At 48.7% G+C, this 18,282-nt stretch overlaps 1 protein-coding gene across 1 annotated transcript in view; it reads right to left on the bottom strand.

Annotated features, from left to right (window-relative positions):
- The window catches only part of WDFY2 (WD repeat and FYVE domain containing 2), a 119,415-nt gene that overhangs the window by 77,174 nt on the left and 23,959 nt on the right, over positions 1 to 18,282 (bottom strand). The window lies entirely within an intron of this gene.

The raw sequence follows: 18,282 nt of genomic DNA, 5'->3' as shown, positions 1-18,282 counted from the left end.
GCGAAGGCTGCAAGGGACGTTCCAGGCCAGAGGCTCACGGAGAGCTCGGGGCGGGGGAGGAGGGAAAGGAAGAAGGACGCGGTCAGGGAGCGGCCGTCAGACTCTGGCTAGTCGTCCTGGCCCTGCGTGAGCGACACCGGCCATGACACCCTCTGCACAAGCCAGCAAGGCAAGCACAGCCAGGAGGCGCCGGGACCCTGCCCGCAGACCAGAGGAGGTGGTGGATAGCCGGCCAGGGGAACGGGCAGCTCCCCACTGCCAGGAGGCCTCATCCACCACACCCTCCCCCCTCCACACACCCTTACAGCACCCCAGGACGAGAGGCAGAGACGGGGCTTTTCGTCTCTGAGACCCCGACTCCGCCTGAACAGGCTACTTCCGTCGTCGCACTAGACTAACAGTACCAGATTTTCTTCCCACTTAGTCAGCAGGTCGCCCACAAGTATTAGTTAGAAGACTAATCACAGACAAAATAAATGCCATGTTCTCCGCATAGCCACAAGGTAGTGACTGTATGGTGACACTACTCACACATGCAAAGTTCTGTCTTCGGTCAACTATCCTAACCCGTGAGATGGACAGGCATAGTGGTGAATAACCTCTAAGAAGTAACTCAGTACGTACATTATTATATACATATCAGTCCTCACTCAAGTTCTTTCTGCAATATACGCCAGTACGCTTCCGTGTGGGGATCAATACCTCAACAAGAATAGCTCCGGGAGTGACATCGTGAAACATGGCAGAGTGGGAGGCCCCCGGGGCCAGCCCCTGCACCAGATCAACTACTGCGCTGGCAAGAACCATCAGAATCGCCGTTTCAAACCTCTGCCGTCCAGTTCGATAGATACTCGCCACGGACGAGGGAATGCCTGATGGGGAAAGAGGCTGGTGTGTGTGGGTGCACGGCATGCTCTGCTAGCAGCTGCCCGCACGCACGCGCCCTGGGCGGGCAGTGGTGGGGGCGGTGGCCCACGCTCTGGGAGTGGCGTGTTGGGATCAAGGTGGGGACGCTGCCCTCCAGAGTGTGGGGAGTGTGGTTTGGTTCGCCTGGCAGTCCACTGAAAGACGGGAAAAGAGACTGGCCATTGTTTCCATCTCCTCCGCCTGAAGGGCACCAGGCAAGGTCTGCCGAAAGAATGTAAGGAGACAGAGGACGTTTTTTCCTTTACGAAACCCAGGCATTAAAAGAAATCACTGGTTGTTCTCAGAGATGACAGAACAGAGGGTTCGATGGTAACATATGACAAGAAATACAGTCTTTGCAAATAGACTTGGAAAATGCTAAACAGATAACTGAAGCATGCTCTGTAGAGGAGAGAAATTGTGGTTTTCAGATGTACTGCATTACAATATTTAAAATATCCAGTTCTCAACAGCAAAAAAATCATGCAGTATACAAAGCAACAGGAAACGGCCCATTCGCAGGAAAAAAAATAAAAAAGAAAGTGACAGAAATCATCAGTATAGAAGTCCAAACATTGGCCTTACTAAACAAAAACTTTAACTGTCTAGATACATTCAAAGAGTTGAAAAGAGGACAAAGAACTAAGGAAAATCAGGACAAGGGTTTACGAACAAGTGGGGAATATGAATAGAGAGAGAACAACTTCAGAAAGGAATCAAGTAGAAATTCTGGAACTGAAAAGTACCAACAGATGAAATGAAAAATTCACCAGAGAGGTTCAACAGCAGATCTGAGAGACAGAAAAACCACGAACTTCAAAGAGATAAAAGAGGAAAGAATGAAGACAAATGCATAGAACCCCGGGAACCTATGGGACACCATTAAGTATAACAACATATAGAATATGCGAAGCAGAAGACAAGGGGACAGAAAAATATTTGAAGAAAAAAGGCCGAAAACGTCTCAGATCTGAAGATACGAATCTGCACAGCCGAGGAACTCAACGAGCTCCAAGAAGGAGGAACTCAAAGAGATCCACCCAAGACACATAACCATCAAATTGCCGAAAGCCCAACAGAAACTCTGGAGGGCAGTGACACATTCCATCAGAAGCCTTGGAGGCCAGGAGGCCGTGAGATGATGATAATGCGCTGAGAGGAAAAAAAATCAACCAAGAATTCTATCTCTGGCTGAAAGCTAACCCTCCAGAGTAAAGAAGAAAGTAAGGCATTTCCAGGTAAACAAAAGCTGATGTTCGCTGCTGGTAGATGTTCCCCACAAGAAACGATACAAAGAACTGTTCAGGCTGAAACAAGGGCGTGAGATAATACTTAAAGTCACACAAAGAAATGAAGATCATTGATCAAGGCAAATACATAGGTAAATATAAATGCTAATATTGTGTATTGCTTATAACTTCTCTTTCTGTTCCCTACACGAGCAAAAGACATATGCATAAATGAAGAACATTATGTTAATGGGCAAGAAATGGGTGATTTGTGGCAATAACAACAAAAGAGAAGGGGAAAAGAGCTGAGTGGGAGCCAAGTCCATGGATGCTATTGAAATGAAGCTGGTCTGAATTCCAACTAGGCTGCTATAGGTTTAGGATGTTAGAAGTCCCCTTGGTAACCACTAAAAAATATACAGCAGAGAGCAGGGAGGAATCAAAAGGGTAGACAACAAACAATTCAGTTGAACATAGGACATGGAGGGGGGCACTGAGAAACAAAAAGACGAGCCAGGGGCGGATGTGGAGGAAAGGGACCCTCGTGCACCGTGAGCGGCGGGCAGACCGGCGCAGCCCCTGGGGGAAGCACCCGGTAGACCTGCCTCATGACTCAGCGATTCATTCCACTGCTGGGGATTCACCCGAAGGCACGCAGAGCACTACTGTGAAAGGACACATGCACCCCGATGTTGCCTGCAACCCTGTGTTCATCCTATCTGTAAGAGTCAAGATTTGGAAGTAACCTAAGTGCCCATTAGTAGAGGAGTGGGTAAAATAAAACAACAACAACAACAATCTGTGGTACAATCACACACCGGAATAGTGCTCAGCTGTAAAACAAGGGAATGGTACCGTTGGCCACAGTGTAGAAAAAAGCCTGCTAAGTGAAATAAGCCAGTCAGAGAAATCGGAGAAGCACAAGATTTCACTTCTTTGTGGAATCCAATGAACCGAACAAACCAACACACTATATGGAAACGGACCGACAGCTGTCGGAGAAGGGGGGGAGGTTGGGGGGCAGGGTGCAAAAGGTGAAGGGATTGAGCAGAGAAAAAAAAACCCACAGACACAGGCAACAGCAAGGTGATGAGCACAGTTAGGGGGAGAGGGGAGGTGAGAGAGGGTGAAGGGGGGACAAAAGGTGCCGGAAGGAGACTTGACTCGGGGTGGTGAACACACAGTACAATACAGGGATGATGTATTATAGAACTGTACCCCCAAAACCTATATAATTGTATTAACCAGTGTCACCCCAATCAATTCCATGAAAATGAAATAGAATGAAAAAGGACATCATACAGTGATTAATAGATAATAATACCAGGAAGAAGGGCCGAAGACAGACCCTGATGGACTCCACCAGTGACGGGGTGGGGCGCAGACAGGCCCTGCGGAGACCTCTGCGTGGGCCGCCCAGGAGACTGAGCAAACGTCCCTGACGTCTCAGGCACAGCCAGTGTCCTAATTTTTGGTCTAGAAAATAAGGTCATTATAAACATACCTCAGAACTGAACTACATTCCCAGTAAGAACATGCCTACAATTAAAAAAAAAAAAAAAGACCTATCTATATAGGTCACTCTTCCGAGAGAAGAAACTGAGGTGGTGGCAAGCAGCGTACCACAGGTTGCTAAGCTACTAGATAAATAAAATAAGATGGGGCATCTACCCATGTTGAAATCCAGGCTTTCAAAACTGCGCCTTAGAATGATGTAACCTTCATTAGTTACCATAGCGATGAGCTTCATTTCCCAGGGGACCATTGTTATTTTTGCTACCACTGAAGTAACTGGTGGTGGGGGCAGGGGGGCAAGGGGCCTGCATAATAAATCCTGTTGTGTTTGCAGGACCCTCAATTTTCGGGGAATACTTTTCTAATGGATCACACAGTTTAACCTCAATGCAAGCAGAAGACGGTCTTCACCGAGCTGCAAACTGGCAGGCGAACTTGGAGCAACGGGATGTCAATGTCTTTTTGTGGTTTTTACAGTGACTTGTTTCAAGGGGGAAATAGGCCTCTAATGCAGAGAACGTTGCAGACATTCTTGGAAAACGTACTTGAAAGATGAGAGATTTTTTGAAAACCTATTTCTCTATGATAATCTGTAACAAGAACAAACTGCCGGATTCTCATTACACGCATTCTCATCACCCGGAGTAAATACACTGAACCTGATCTTCCACAAAACGCTGTAGCTCTGTATTGAGAGTTTCTCCATGGACACAAGGAGGCTGCTGGGGCGGGTGGGGGCGTGAAGTGAGACCCTGGGGCTCAGGCTGGGCGCTGTCCAGCTGCCAGGCAGCTCGGTCCCCAGCCTCGGTCCCCAGCCTCGGTGGCCCCGCTGTGCCAGACCTAAACAACTGCAGAATCACAGTCGCCTCGATGTTCTTCCCAGAGCTGTCGCAACCCGGCCATCAGAGGCTGCGGAGGAGATGTGGCCGTTTCATATTGCAACACCTTGAGCTTTTAAGGGCATTCCTGCTCGGAAAATAATAGCCACCACTCTGGTCATGCGCTTCTCGGCCAGGTGGCTAATTAGAGCCACCTCCCCGTGGCATTTAACCAGCACGGTCATTTCACTCAGGTCAAAGGCTGTGACAGCCTCCGTCATCCTGAATTTTAAAAATCACAACCAAGAGGCAAGATCTTCACTGTTTTTCTGAAATCTATTAAGTGGCGAAATGAAGTCGAATGAACCCCTAGGTCAAGTGAGAAACTATAAACACACACCAAACGCATGGAATCGGCTGTCTCTGTAGGTCAGTCAGCGCCGAGTCTGGAGAAAAAGAAGCCCCCGCGAGTTTGTTAGTAATAAAGCTTCTCGGTTTTACTACCTACCGAGAAGTTTCATCACTCATAACTACTATTCTGTGGCTGCAAAGAGTTTCCTCTCACTCGAGACTTGTTTTTGCATATTTTGTTTTCTTGGCGATGTAATTCTTAGGGGCTGTTCGAGCACAGCTTCCTGTCCTCGCATAGTTGTGGGTTTCGGAGCTCCCGGACTCCCGACCCCTCCCGGTGCCGTCTGCGTCTGTCCCTCCCACGTCAGCTCGCGCTCCCCCACGAGCCTCGGGACTCCCCAGGCAGATCGGGCGCCAGGGTCACACTGTCTCTTGCGCATGTCAGGACAGTCACGTTGGCTGCCAGTGCTGCTTAGCAAGTCCATCTCCCCACGAGATGAGGAATTCCCTGAGGACTTTTAAAACGTCTCTCTTGAATATTTCTCTCTCTGATTTAATACCTACAATAGTTTTATTTTGAACACATACGGGACTCAGCATAGAGGAGGTACTTGAAGGGGTCATATAAATACATAAAAGGAAAAGAGAACAGGAAATACGAGAGAAAAATGAACACATTCCCGGCGCAACCGCACAGAATAGCCCACAGGGAAGCACTAGGGACGCACGGAAGACCAGAGAGGCCGGGTGGGTTCCCGGTTATGACCACCAGCAATGCCCGAGCCCCTCCCGAGGCAAGAGGAAGGTGAGTACGGGGCTTGAACTGTCAGCCCGAGCCGTTCAACCACAGAGAGTGCTCACCAGCGTCACCCATGAGGAGGAAGGAATGTGGATGGAGTCACTAGGGGGACAGTAGAGGTTCAAGTCTAGCTTTGGCTCTGTGCACAGTGGGGAGCCACGGTCCGGGCCATCCCAGGGACCCCCGTGTCCCTACAGCCTGCGAGGGCGGCGGGCACGGGGCACAGGCTCAGCCGGGACTTAGGAAACAGTAGACGGAAAGAGCGGCGAGTCAGGGAATGAATGCCCCTGTTCTGGCTGCCCCTGTTCTGACCTGTAGGTGGGTGAGCTGCTCCTGTCCAGGGTGCTCACAGGTAGCAAAACGGCCGAGAATTTTACGCCTTCGAAACACAGCAGGGCTGCATGGAGGGGAGACCAGGGGGTCCACGTTTAAAGGGAGTGGAGTTCATGTTTGGGCCATGGGTGCTGGTGACGGTCGCACGACATTGCGAATGCACTTAATGTCACTAAACTGTTCGCCTAAAAACGGTTGAAGTGGCCAATTTTATGTTGCCTACTTTACCATAATAAAAAAAGGAAAAAATCAAACATTGTTTAAAAGGGAAAGAAACAGCAGAAGGACGATCTCACTGAAACTGGGATCTTCACCGAGTGGCCAAAGACGCAGCCGCTAGCAGACAGCTGTCGACAGGGCGGACCCGAGAGCGTGCCAAAGGGATTCACTCGTGCGCCGCAGCAGGGAAGGGCCGCAGGGCCCCACCCCGCATTTAATTCCAACTTAGAGTTTGGGGGAGTCAGACTTGACATCCTGTGAACAGAGGAACCAGGAGAGTTTCTGAATCATGTGTACACGGGTACGGTTACGTAATAAAAGGGGATGTTTTCAAAACACTGCTTTGGCGGCAGTGAGCGGCTTGGATCAGACGGGGCGGGGTGGGGGGCAATTAAAGGCTGCAAGGCCCTCTGAGAGCCCACCAGCGTGGTCCCCGTGTTCAAATACAGTAGTGGCAGGGCAGTAAGGAGGAAGAGCCAAACCCTGGCCAGGTTTCTAAGAAGGAATCACGGGAAGGGAGAGGAACCTAAGTTGGCTACAACGTTTCCGGCCTGGAGAGCCGTGCTGATGGTCAAGACTGGCTGTAACCGATGCAACTGGCCCGTGTTTTAAGAACAGGGAAAGGCCTCGCAAAGTCAAGTCACTTTTCTCGAGAGAAGTTAGAAAACGTCATTGATTTTCAGCTGCGTGACGGAACAGTGAAAGACCTTCCGAATGAGAACAATGAAAATGTTAGGTAGAATTTAGTAGAAGATGATTTCCTTTCTGTCATGTTAGAACATCGCCAGCTTATCTGAAAGTGAGGAGTCTGCAGGTTGCCAGGACTCGGAAGAACAAGGGCATTTTTAACTCTGAAGTTTTTACCCTGAAGAGCTTCCGTTGGGTCCCGGAGACCTGGAGCATCCGCTCCACGTGCCGCAGCAGCGGGGACGGGGCGCCTGGAGCCCGGCCAACACGGGGACTCCAGTAAGAGACTCTGTTTAAACTGGGATTCCAAAGCCCACACACTTGGTGTAAGAGTTCCTGAGAAATCAGTCCGCCCATGCAGCAACGGGACGGCAAGGAAACCTGTTTGGATAAACGGGAAAACACTCTAAAATCAAGCCACTGCCCATACGCTGATCCTCATGAAAAATTCAGCACAAATTGAATCTACTTGTGCCGTCTGAGCAGCCTCCAGTGGAGAATTTAATTTTAAGTGGTTCTGGATTTATAATGTCCTCAGGCAATCGGTTAGAAGCACAAGCACACGCAGTCTTCTAGAGAAGCTCAGCTGCAAGGAGAGCTTCAAGATGAAGGCAGTCAATGACAAGTCAGGTCAGAAGTTATCACTTCGTCTTCCGGAGGAACTGGTCAGAAGTGATGGTGAGAATATTAAGAAAATTACGGTTAATTTAGTTCTGCATGACAATTTATGTTCTGCATTATGGAATGCAGAACAAGTTACCACATAAAGATATTTACTGCAGTATTAATGGGTGGAATAATAAAGCACCTAAAATTCACTTAATGTAAACCCCAGCACCCCTCCCAACGAAGAATGGGGTGGGAAGACACGTGAAACGAGATTGGCAAAAGGCTCACCACTGAAGCTGGGTGATGCGCAGCTGAGACTAACCATGATTCTCACAAATTTTACATGCACCTGACCTGCTCTGTCATATAGTACCAAGGAGGCATAAAACAGGAAAATCAAAATGACAATGAGACTTCCATGGCCAATGGGGTTCCTTTGGTTGGAGTATTGTCTCATAAACAGAAAAGTCACAGGTTCAATTCCCAGTCAGAGCACATTCCTGGGTTGCAGGTCCCATCCCCAGCTGGGGCGCTTCTGAGAGGTAACCGATCAATGTTTCTCTGTCACGTGGATGTTTCTCTCCCTCCCTCCCCCTCTCTCTAACACAAGTAAGCCTGTTCTTGGGTGAGGATATAAAAAAAAAACAATGAGACAAACACTACTCTGACAGGTGAATAAGCATATAACAGTAGCTACCGCCCTTTACAATTTTGCCTGATATAAAGTGATGAGTTAGCATAGATAGTTGAAAAAAAAATCTCATGTCATCTTGAAAAAAAAACACTGTATACAGATATCTTCCCCTCTTATAATCAACCATCTTCCCATGGGTTCTTGAGATATATAATGCATACTCATGAATGTTAATAAATCCCATAAATCAAAATCACATTAACTTCTCTTCCACACTGAATGCTCCCCACAATCTTCCACAGAATTTCCTTGATGTATCCAAGTACATGGTGTAACAACGTGCAGATGAACCTACGATAGCAAAAATTCTTTACATGCTGGTTGAAGAAAAGTCTATTTCCACAAACCATTCACCATAGCTTGGCCTCCCTTGGAAAGCATGCTTGGTTTAAGCCATGCTAAACAGAAAAGCTTACACGCAAACGCATTCAATGCAGAGAAACCAAGGAGACAGAACCTTGCATTTCATTCGTCAACCCTCATGTATATCTTTGTGGGGGAAGTCAGGTAAAAGTAATGGCTGAAACGAAATTATTTCCTAATATTCTTTTCAAGAGTTCACTAGTTTCAAAAGAGTTCATGAGACTCCTGAGCTAAGGCTGAATATACCACATAGCCCCTCCCCCAAAGCCATTCTGTCAAGCAGGCATGATGGGTAAATCATTGCTCTGCAGAATATGCAGCAGTGTCGAATTAATCCCCGCCAAAATACAAGTCCGAAAAGTTCAGCCATACCTCATATTCCCACCAGCCAGCGGTCTCCAAGGAATTACACGTGTAATAAAATGAATGAAATCAGCATTTTCTGACTCACACATCGTCGCTTTTCATGAATGGGGAACGTAAGCGTGCGGAAAGATTAACTCTCTGATCTCATTTTAATGAGTTTCTCTTTGTCTTTGAGGGACTGCCCCGCGGATGCTCAAGCACTCTGCAGTCACTGACGTCAGTCCATTGAAGGATTCTCAGAGCTGGGCTGACGTGCACTTACTCGGGCATGCTAAGTTCACCAACATATAAAGTCAGAGAATAATTTAAATAACGTCAAGTTACCTCTTCCACCCCAATACGTTCCTAATGCCTGTCAATTCCACCTCCTTAACGTAACCACAGTCTACCCTCTTCCGGCTGGCCACATGGCCTTAGGCACCCTCTGGCCCACACCCACAAGGGCCTGCTAGCTGCTCCCCTGCCTCCTTGTCCATCCTTCTCCGATCCCTTCATCCAGTCACTGACAAGTCTAAAAATGCAAATCTGACTGTGTCACAACTTCAAAGACTTGGGGGTCAGGTCCAACTCCGTGGTCTACCAGGTTCTCCAGGATCTGGGCCCCGGGGTCTGCTCCTCTGGCCCCGCCCACCACAGCTGCCCAGCGCCCTGTCGAAACTGCTCTTCATTCTCTGTCTCGATAACGGGCACACTTTTTGTTGGATGTCACAGGTGGGGGGAAAAACAGGAACTAAAACTAAAGCTCTGGTGAACTAAACATAGGGGTGCCAGCTTTTTACTTTGCCAAGAGGGAAAAAAAAAAGCCCCACTCAAATGAAAACAAAACCTGTAATTTGCTGGCATTTTCATTTTACAAAGTGAAGGAGGACATGATCTTAGAACTCTAATACTTGATAAATTTTAGATATAAAAAGCTCATTATATCGTGCTCTTTTTATTTCACTGGACATTGGTGAAAATTCTTGTGTGAATGTGCTTAGTAAAATCACTACCCCCACTAACCACGTTACTGGTAGACGGAGGTCAGAGGTACGGTTGGTACTCGGCCAGTCGAAGCGTGCTTTCCCAAACCGCCCAGGGTCATGGCAAGGACAGAGTGTCGCAGCCCAGGGCCTGGTGGCACTTCTGGGAGGTGTGAGGCAGCGCTGCCCAGCTAACTGAACCCGAGCCCTATGGAGGCGCCACCACCCCTTCCCCCCTGCAGGTGCCTTGTCCCGGGCTGCAGATGCCTCCCCACTCCCCACCCCACCCCACCCCTGCCACTGAGGCCACGCAGGGTTTCCAGGGTTCCTCTCCTTAGGCCTTTGTTCCTGCCACTCTCTGTCAGTGGGCCCCCAGAGCAGGCGACTTGTTGTGGGCAGGACCAGGGCATGGGGACCCGGAGCTGAGGGAGCACCAGGGTCCCCCATCATCCAAGACGGTAGCCTGGGGAGGTTCTTACACTGAGTGCCCGCAAAGCTACCAAAATAATAGGTTAGAGGAAAAAGCCCTCCACCCACCTCTGGTACCGGACTGGGGGTGGGACCAAGGGAAGGCAGGTGCTTGCACCGCAGAAGTGCAAAATGGTGCAGGGGGAGGTGCTGGGCCAAAGAGGCCTGTCAGTCTAGCCTGGGGAAGGAAGGGATAGGTTGGGAGCTGGGCCCGCCCAAAGTGTGAGAAAGCACTGGGTCAGTCTCACGCCCAAGCTAATACAGCCCAGGGGACCAAAGAAATGCTCTCTCCCCCACCTGGGGACGCGCTGGCTGGTGTGTTTACATGACACTGAAAGCACACACAGGTTCCGGGAGGGAACCTGGGACAGACAGCATCTGGGGACAAGCTCAGCGACAGGGGTGACCGCTTAGCTGCCACCTGTGGGCTTCAAAGGGCTGCATTTTACACTGGAATGGGAACTCTGGACGCTGACTTCTGTCTGGGTCTAGCCGCAGAAAGGAGCCCGGAGACCAGAGCCCACCACCCTCCCAGATCGCGCAGCACCTGAACAAAGCCCCTTTGCTGTTATTTCACCTGCGTCTGCCTCACCAGTTCGGGTGGCACAGCAGCGGGCAGCCGGACCCCCTCTTTGTCCAGTAGCAGCCATACCTTCATGCCCCCGCACCTGCTGACCCTCTGCCCAAGCACCTTCCTGCCCGACTGCCCTCTGTGGCCTGTGTACCTGGAACCGAGCCTCCCACACACACGTTACAGGGCAGCTCTTTTCCACTTTTCATGTTATGCTCATACCATGGTTTCAGGTTTTACATTTAAGTCTATAATCTATTTTGTGCTCACTTTTGTATGTATATGAGGCGTGTATCTAAGTTCATTTACTATGCAAATTTGTGCCAGCACCACTTATTGAAAGACAATTCTTTTCTCCCACAAACTGTCTTTGCTCTCTTGTCAAAATCCGTGGACTGCATATGTGCTGGTCTCTTCCTGGACTCGAGTCTGTTCGTCGATCCGTTTGCCTAGGCCGTGCTATCTCTCTCTCTCACTATCTTACATGTATCTGGAGGCTCGTGATCCAAACACAAAAGGCATTCTGTGCAAATGAGAAAGAATCTGGAATGTTCTGGATTCCCTGACGTTTGCCCGTGTTCTCGTTCTCTTGCTGTATTGTACGCTGGCCTTTCCTAAGGCTTCGGCAAGTCTACTTTGTGAAGCCCTGTGAGTCCTTTCAACTGCTGTGATCACTTTCTGTGTTGAAAAACAACTCGCAGCCAAAGACCTGGCTGTTTTCCATCCTGTCTAGATGGGTCAAGGTCAGTTCCCTCTTCGCCCTCCTCTCTGCTAGAACTGGCACTTCCCAAGTTCTTCCTGATCACGGCCTGCAGGTCTGTGTTGACAGTAAGTGGTTCATCGTGGCCAGGATAACTAAGATAATTGTAAAATGGGGAGTTTTGTCCTCTAAAGCACGTGTACACATCAGGGTGTGTTTGCCAATGTGTGAGTACAAGTGTGCTTACATGAATGTAAGCTGCAGAAGGTAGCTTGACGCATTGACCTGAAAATGAGCAAAACCCAGCAAAAGCCAAAATCTTTTTTTAAAAATATTTTATTTATTTAGTTTTAGAGAGGGAAGGGAGGGAGAAACAGAGAGAGAGAAAAACATCAATGTGCGGTTGCTGGGGGCTGTGGCCTGCAACCCAAGCATGTGCCCTGACTGGGAATTGAACCTGCAATGCTTTGGTTTGCAGCCCGCGCTCAATCCACTGAGCTATGCCAGCCAGAGTAAAAGCCAAAATCTTTAAAGAAATAGCTCCACCTGCCCAATATACAATTGTCTAACCCCCTGAACACGGAGGTGAAGAGCTGGCATGTGGCGCGCTGTGAAAAAGACGGAGAAACTTCCGGTGGGTATCCCTTCCATCAGGAGTGAAGCGGAAATAAAGCACATGCAGACTCTGAGAAGGAAGCTCCACGCTGGCACTGCCCGGACATGGGGACACCAGGAGGGAAAGGGAGAGTGACGGCATGATTAGAGGAAGGCTGCCATGTCTCCGTCTGCTAGCTGAGAAAGTTAAAGAGCAGTAGTGGGAGGAAGAGTAGCAACGACTACAGACTGAATGTTGCATGTTCCCCAGAAACTGTACGTTGAAATCCTAGCCTTTGAGGATTGAGGTGGGGCCTTTGAGGGGGTGATTAGCTCACGCAGGTGGAGCCCTCGTGAATAGGATTACTGCCCTTGTAAGAAAAACGCCAGAAAGATGACCTCTCTCTCTGTCTCTCTCTCTGTCTCTCTGTCTCTCTCTGTCTCTCTCTCTGTCTCTCTGTCTCTCTCTGTCTCTCTCTCTCTGTCTCTCTGTCTCTCTCTCTCTCTCTGTCTCTCTCCGCCATATGAGGACTCGAGAAGACACCCACCTGTAGATCGGCAATAGGGCCTTACAAAGAACCCACTAGGCTGCCACCTCGATCTCAGGCTTCAGTCTCCAGGACTGCGAGAAAAGCATCAATCTGCGTTAACTTGTTACCGCTGCATGAACAACGAAGATGACACTTGTTGTCGAAGACATACTGTGCTTCGCGTGCTTTCTGTCCTTTACTCCTCGCCCAAGCTCTCAGAGAGGGCCCCGTCTTCATTTCCACGTTAGAAGTGAAGAACTGCGGTGAGCAGACGACACCCTTGGTCCCCAAGCCCGTGAGACAGCCACGAGTCACCCCAGCCAGCCTCTGAAGCCTACTCCGTCCTCGTCACCAGCGTGCTGTTCCTGAAGCCGTCCCGCGGCTCCGGGAGAACAAAGCCAGACCGCTGGGACAGAGGCTGAAACGCAGGAAGCCCGGAGAATTCCTCGCCAGTCAGACAGCACCAGGAGAGCGCGGCCAGAGGCGGCGGCTCGCAGGCATGCGGGGCCCCTCGCCCAGTGCACCCGGGAGTTCTGATCTGATCGCTTCTGGCGTGCCCGGGGGCTCAGCAGCCCCAAAGGAACCACGCTGCTCTGTGAGGTTCTCTCAGTTACCCGAAGCTGCTGCTCTTCATCACAGGCTGGCAAGGAGAAGGATGATCTCTTCATGATTACTCTCTCTAGTCTTCTGATGCCATTTAAAAGGACCGGGCTTGCTCACGGAGCAGGTGTCTATCTCCCTGCCTGCTCCAGCTCCGAGCTTTGTCCGTGTGCATGAAATCCCTTTAGTCCAGCCACATCCGACAGCTTGGATCACACATAAACGTTTTAGCAAAAAAAAAGCTCTCCTTGCTCTACTGAAGTTATTTCTTGGTACGGAATACATGAGGGGAACCAGCTTTTTCCAGTCTTAACGTGCTAACAGGTACTGTGAATTTACAGAAGCTTAACTGACCCCAGCCTGGATTCACGATCTCTTAAAAATCTTTGATTATTAAAAGCCTGAAGATATTCGTTTTGATTCGTTTTGGAAAAAAATGAAGCATTCATCAGGAACGAGGACCAGTGCTGGGAGCACAAAGAGAACAAGAACGGGATCCTGGCCCTTGCACAACCCGCGAGCCAGGGGCCCAGCCCCTCTCCCTCAGGCACACCCCCAGGGCTTGCAGGGCCGCGTCGTTAGTGCTCCGTGATGCTATTTACAGAATTAAGACAGTCTCTACCGGAAGGGGGAAAGAAGTTCGGAAAGGAGGAGGCGCATCTCCAGTTCTGCAATCTCCAGTTTCGGCGGCTAGACTCAGAAACAAACGTCTGCGCTGGCTCTGGCAAGAGATGATAAGGTGTAATGAGAACTAACAATTATTGAGCACCTCCACTGAACCAAGCTCAGTCTTAATTACTTTATGAGAATTATTTGCTTTAATCTGTGCATGGGTCCTATAGATTGGCACTAGTACTACGCCCATTCTCAGGCGATAAAACTGAGGTACAGCGAGGTGAACCAATGTACTTAACCTCTCAGGCACTTGAACTGAGACAGCATTCAGACCCGGGGAGTCTGTCTCCAACCCCTGTGCTCTTAGCTGTTCCTGCCACTGGAGAGAGACTCCAGGATCACGGCACCGACCCAGACCGAACAGGCCGACCTCTGAGCAGAACGCAAGGCCCAGAACTCAAGCGTATATGCTAGTCAGCACACTAAAAAGTCCTCACGAACACCGAGGGAGAGATGCACTAAACAATAAAAGGTGCTGCCCTAATTAGTTCACAAAAAGTGACCCTCGCCTCACACAATGTACTAAAATACATTTCAGTGCTTTAAAGAATTATGTGCGAGCACCTGGAACCAGCACCATGCCACGACCACGCCTTTTCCTCATTTTCTTGCTAAAATGACCCAACTGACTTGGGGGGAAATTTCTTCCCCACCCACCGACCACAAGAGCCCCATCCCCCACCCCGCACCCTGGAGGAAGGTGAGCAGGAGAAGTGTGGAAAAGAGCGTAGGGAACGGGGAGCCCACGCAGCAGCCAGGCCACCAAACCTCACCAACGACACTGCTGCCATTCACTCGTCACTGAGAGCCAGACACCCTACTAAGTGCCTTAAGGTGTGAATAAATTTCAATACCATCCCACACACGAGTAAACCGGGGCTCAGAGGGTTAAGCAAGATGCCCCATGTTGCACAGCTCATAGCATCCAAGCCAGGACTGGACCACAATGGCTATTGGCCTCAGACTCAAAACTCTTTCATTTCTCCACTACACACTGAGGGGCCGAGTCCGCCAGGATCCCATCTTCAGAGCCTGTGGGCAGCTTCTGGACAGGAGCAGAGGCTGGGAGCAAGGCAGGGCGGGACAAAGAGCCGCGCTGGAGCTTCTCCCTGGATGCCAGGCCAGCCAGCCAGCCACCCACGGCGCGGGAGCCGACCCCGCGGGCCCGGGGGCTGCCAAGGCAGCACAAAGGGGAGACTGTGCCACACAAAGGGGAGCTCGGCCTCCCTGCAGCTGTGCCCACGGCTCCAGCTCCGCCCCACACGGACCGTTAGAACTCTAAGCTGTTGATGAGAAATTACCATAAATCTAACTTTCCCCCTCTTTTTTGCCCGTAATGAAAAGAACTGAACAACGACCTACACAACCTCTGACAAAGCATATTTCAGTTCCCGATCCTGAACAAACTGGCCCACATTTGGCAGGCGAGCAAGCAGACGAGCGAGCAAACTGGGCGGGAGCACAGATTCAGATATCTGGAGCAAAGTGAAACAGTCTGAATAAGCAGAAACAAGACAAGCTTACGAAGTTTAAAATGTACATTCTCAGGGAGCTTCAGAATGACAGTGAATCACTGATAGCAAACGTCGACTCAGGCGAAAGTGAAAAGAGAGCAACAAGAAATAGTGTTTGAAGGAAAAAGCGAACCCCGTGGCCTACGATGCGGAGGCAGCAAAATCCAGGCTGGCCCCTGAAGGAAACCGCCACTCCACAACCTCCCCCAGAAGTCCCAGGAAAACAGCACAAAGCGGGAACTTAATCGGTGAACAAGAGAAACCCCGAACCACAGGTCCAGACGATCAAGCCTGTACATGGTAGGAATTTCAGAGAGAGAAGATGAAACAGAAAGGAGAGGTGACAAGGAAAGGATACATACTCAGTAAGTAAATAACGGGGGGAAGGAACTTAAAAAGGAGTTTTTCAAATTGAAATGATTCACTCACAGCTTGGCGGAATGGATCACAAATGATCTGCACACCCCAGAATTTCTGAATATCAGGGAGAAAAAAAAGCCGGAAGACATGGGACCCTCCACCAAGATTTTTTTTAAAAAAGTGTACTATGAATGAGATGGACATCAGGCTCCTCACCTGCCCTGCTGAGTGCTAGAAGGCCATGGAGCAGGTTTACAGGACACTGAGGGGGAAAGACTGTGACCTGAGGATCCTAAATTCAATGATCGATACTGTCATTATCATGATTATAAGGCAGATAAAAATATTAATAGACACAGAAGGACAAAAATGTACTTTGCACATATCCTTAATGGAAAAAATTATTAAGAAACAGGGACACACAATCAACTGAAAAAAATTAGAATAAAGAACTCAAGAAAGGAGAAGATGGAAGAAAACAGGGATACAGATGAGTATAGAACAGACAGCAGTGCGCAAGAAAGCTCACAAAGCGAGAGCGATTTAAATTGTGTTACTGATGGTGTTGAAATCACGATGCAAATATTGAGCGAGGACAAAGAGAATTACTTAAAGGAAAACTTGATAAATAAAGCAAGGCAAACAAAACTCAGAAAAAAGATAAACGGTAAGAAAGCATAATAGTTTGAAAACCTAACCTGAGATGCCAAGGGTAAGACCAACGATGCAGTGAGTACCCCTGGATAAAATGCCCTCCTATCAAAAAGGGACACTCCCACCCTGGCTGGCGTAGCTCAGTGGATTGAGCGTGGGCTGTGAACCAAAGTATCACAGGTTTGATTCCCAGTCAGGGTACATGCCTGGGTTGCAGGCCACAGCCCCCAGCAACCGCACATTGATGTTTCTCTCTCTCTCTCTCTGTTTCTCCCTCCCTTCCCTCTCTAAAACTAAATAAATAAAATCTTAAAAAAAAAAAAAAGGGACACTCCCGACTGGGTGAAGAGTGAAATACCGCCCCCCTCCTGGGTTAGTCAATGAAGTAATGTGTGCATAAGTATCGGGCATAGAGGAGATCCTAAAAAAAAAAGTGTTTAAGGAAAAAAATAACATTGCAGGCAATGCAGTGAGGCAAATATTTTTACGACGAAGAAAAAGAAAACCTTTTTTTTTGGTCTTTTTTACCAGTTTAAAACACCAAAAAATTCATTAAAATAAAAAAAATGGTTTAAAGTCTCATGATGGACTGACAAGAAAGTAAAGGAAATCCTCAGAGGTTAAAAACTCAATCATGTACACAATCTTTGACCCAGAAATTCCACTTGTAGAAATTTAGTCTACATTCACATTATAAAAGAAATCAGACACAGGATGAATTAATACATTCAAGACAGTTGTCTCGGTTTGGGACGACGTGGGCGACGAATTAGAGAAACCCAAGTGAAGGGACAAACAGAAAGAGTCTGATTTAAACCAAAGGACTAGAACTTCAGTTGATCCAGCAGCTCAAACACTTACGTGGCTGAGGCCCGCACCTCCCCGCCATCACTTTCAGTGTGGGGGGCGACCACAGGTAGGCGAATACAGGGTTTAAAAAACTGTGCATATAGAATGATCTTTACCGAAACCAGAGGAAAAGGAGAGAGTTAAAGGAAATCTTGTTAACAGCGGCTGCTCCCAGACGGTGAGGTCATGGGTGGTTTCTTCCCTTCGAGTTCATACATTTTTGTACTTCCCCTATTTTTTTATAAAAATGTCATGCATGTATAAAACTAAAAGACAAGTGCCACTGAAGGAGGAAGCCCAGTTGTCCCTTGGCCATAATCACAGGGGTACTTTCTCCTTGCTTTCCCGTTAGAATTCTTTTGGGTGGATTTGCCGCGTGCCTGGGTTTTCTGATTCTCCACCACAGGCAGCACACTACGTTTAGGACAAAGAGCTCAGGATGTTCACGATTATCGTCTATGTGGGGCAGAACACTTCATATACTGAACAGTTCCTTCGCACATGACTTTATTTCATTATTATTGTCGGTAGCCCTTAACGATAAATACAGGGAAATAAAAATAGATAAAAGAGAGCATTTTGCAGTGAGGAACTCAAAGCTTTAATCATTCAAGAGATTTTCCCAGAATCACATTAATTGGGAAACTTCGGTACTATTTACCCCAATAACATTCTCTTTTCATGTACCATGTTTCACAAAGACAACATTAAAATAAATGCATGGTTATAGCATATTGGTTTCCAAGGAGCTCAAATTCTTTTAGGCATTTCATTAATGCCAATAACCACCTGTGCTCCTCAATCTACCGTAGACAAAAATGAACGTTTAGAGACCGAAGCCGGCGAGGGGAAACCTCCGCCATCCCCTCGGTGTGCGTCCGCGGCTTCCTCCGCAGCCGCGGGGCCTTCCCACGGT

The sequence above is a fragment of the Phyllostomus hastatus genome, unplaced genomic scaffold (assembly GCF_019186645.2).
Source record: "Phyllostomus hastatus isolate PE091 unplaced genomic scaffold, TTU_PhHast_1.1 phas_contig_29, whole genome shotgun sequence".
Lineage (NCBI taxonomy): Eukaryota > Metazoa > Chordata > Mammalia > Chiroptera > Phyllostomidae > Phyllostomus > Phyllostomus hastatus.
This window is presented reverse-complemented; position numbering and strand designations above follow the sequence as displayed.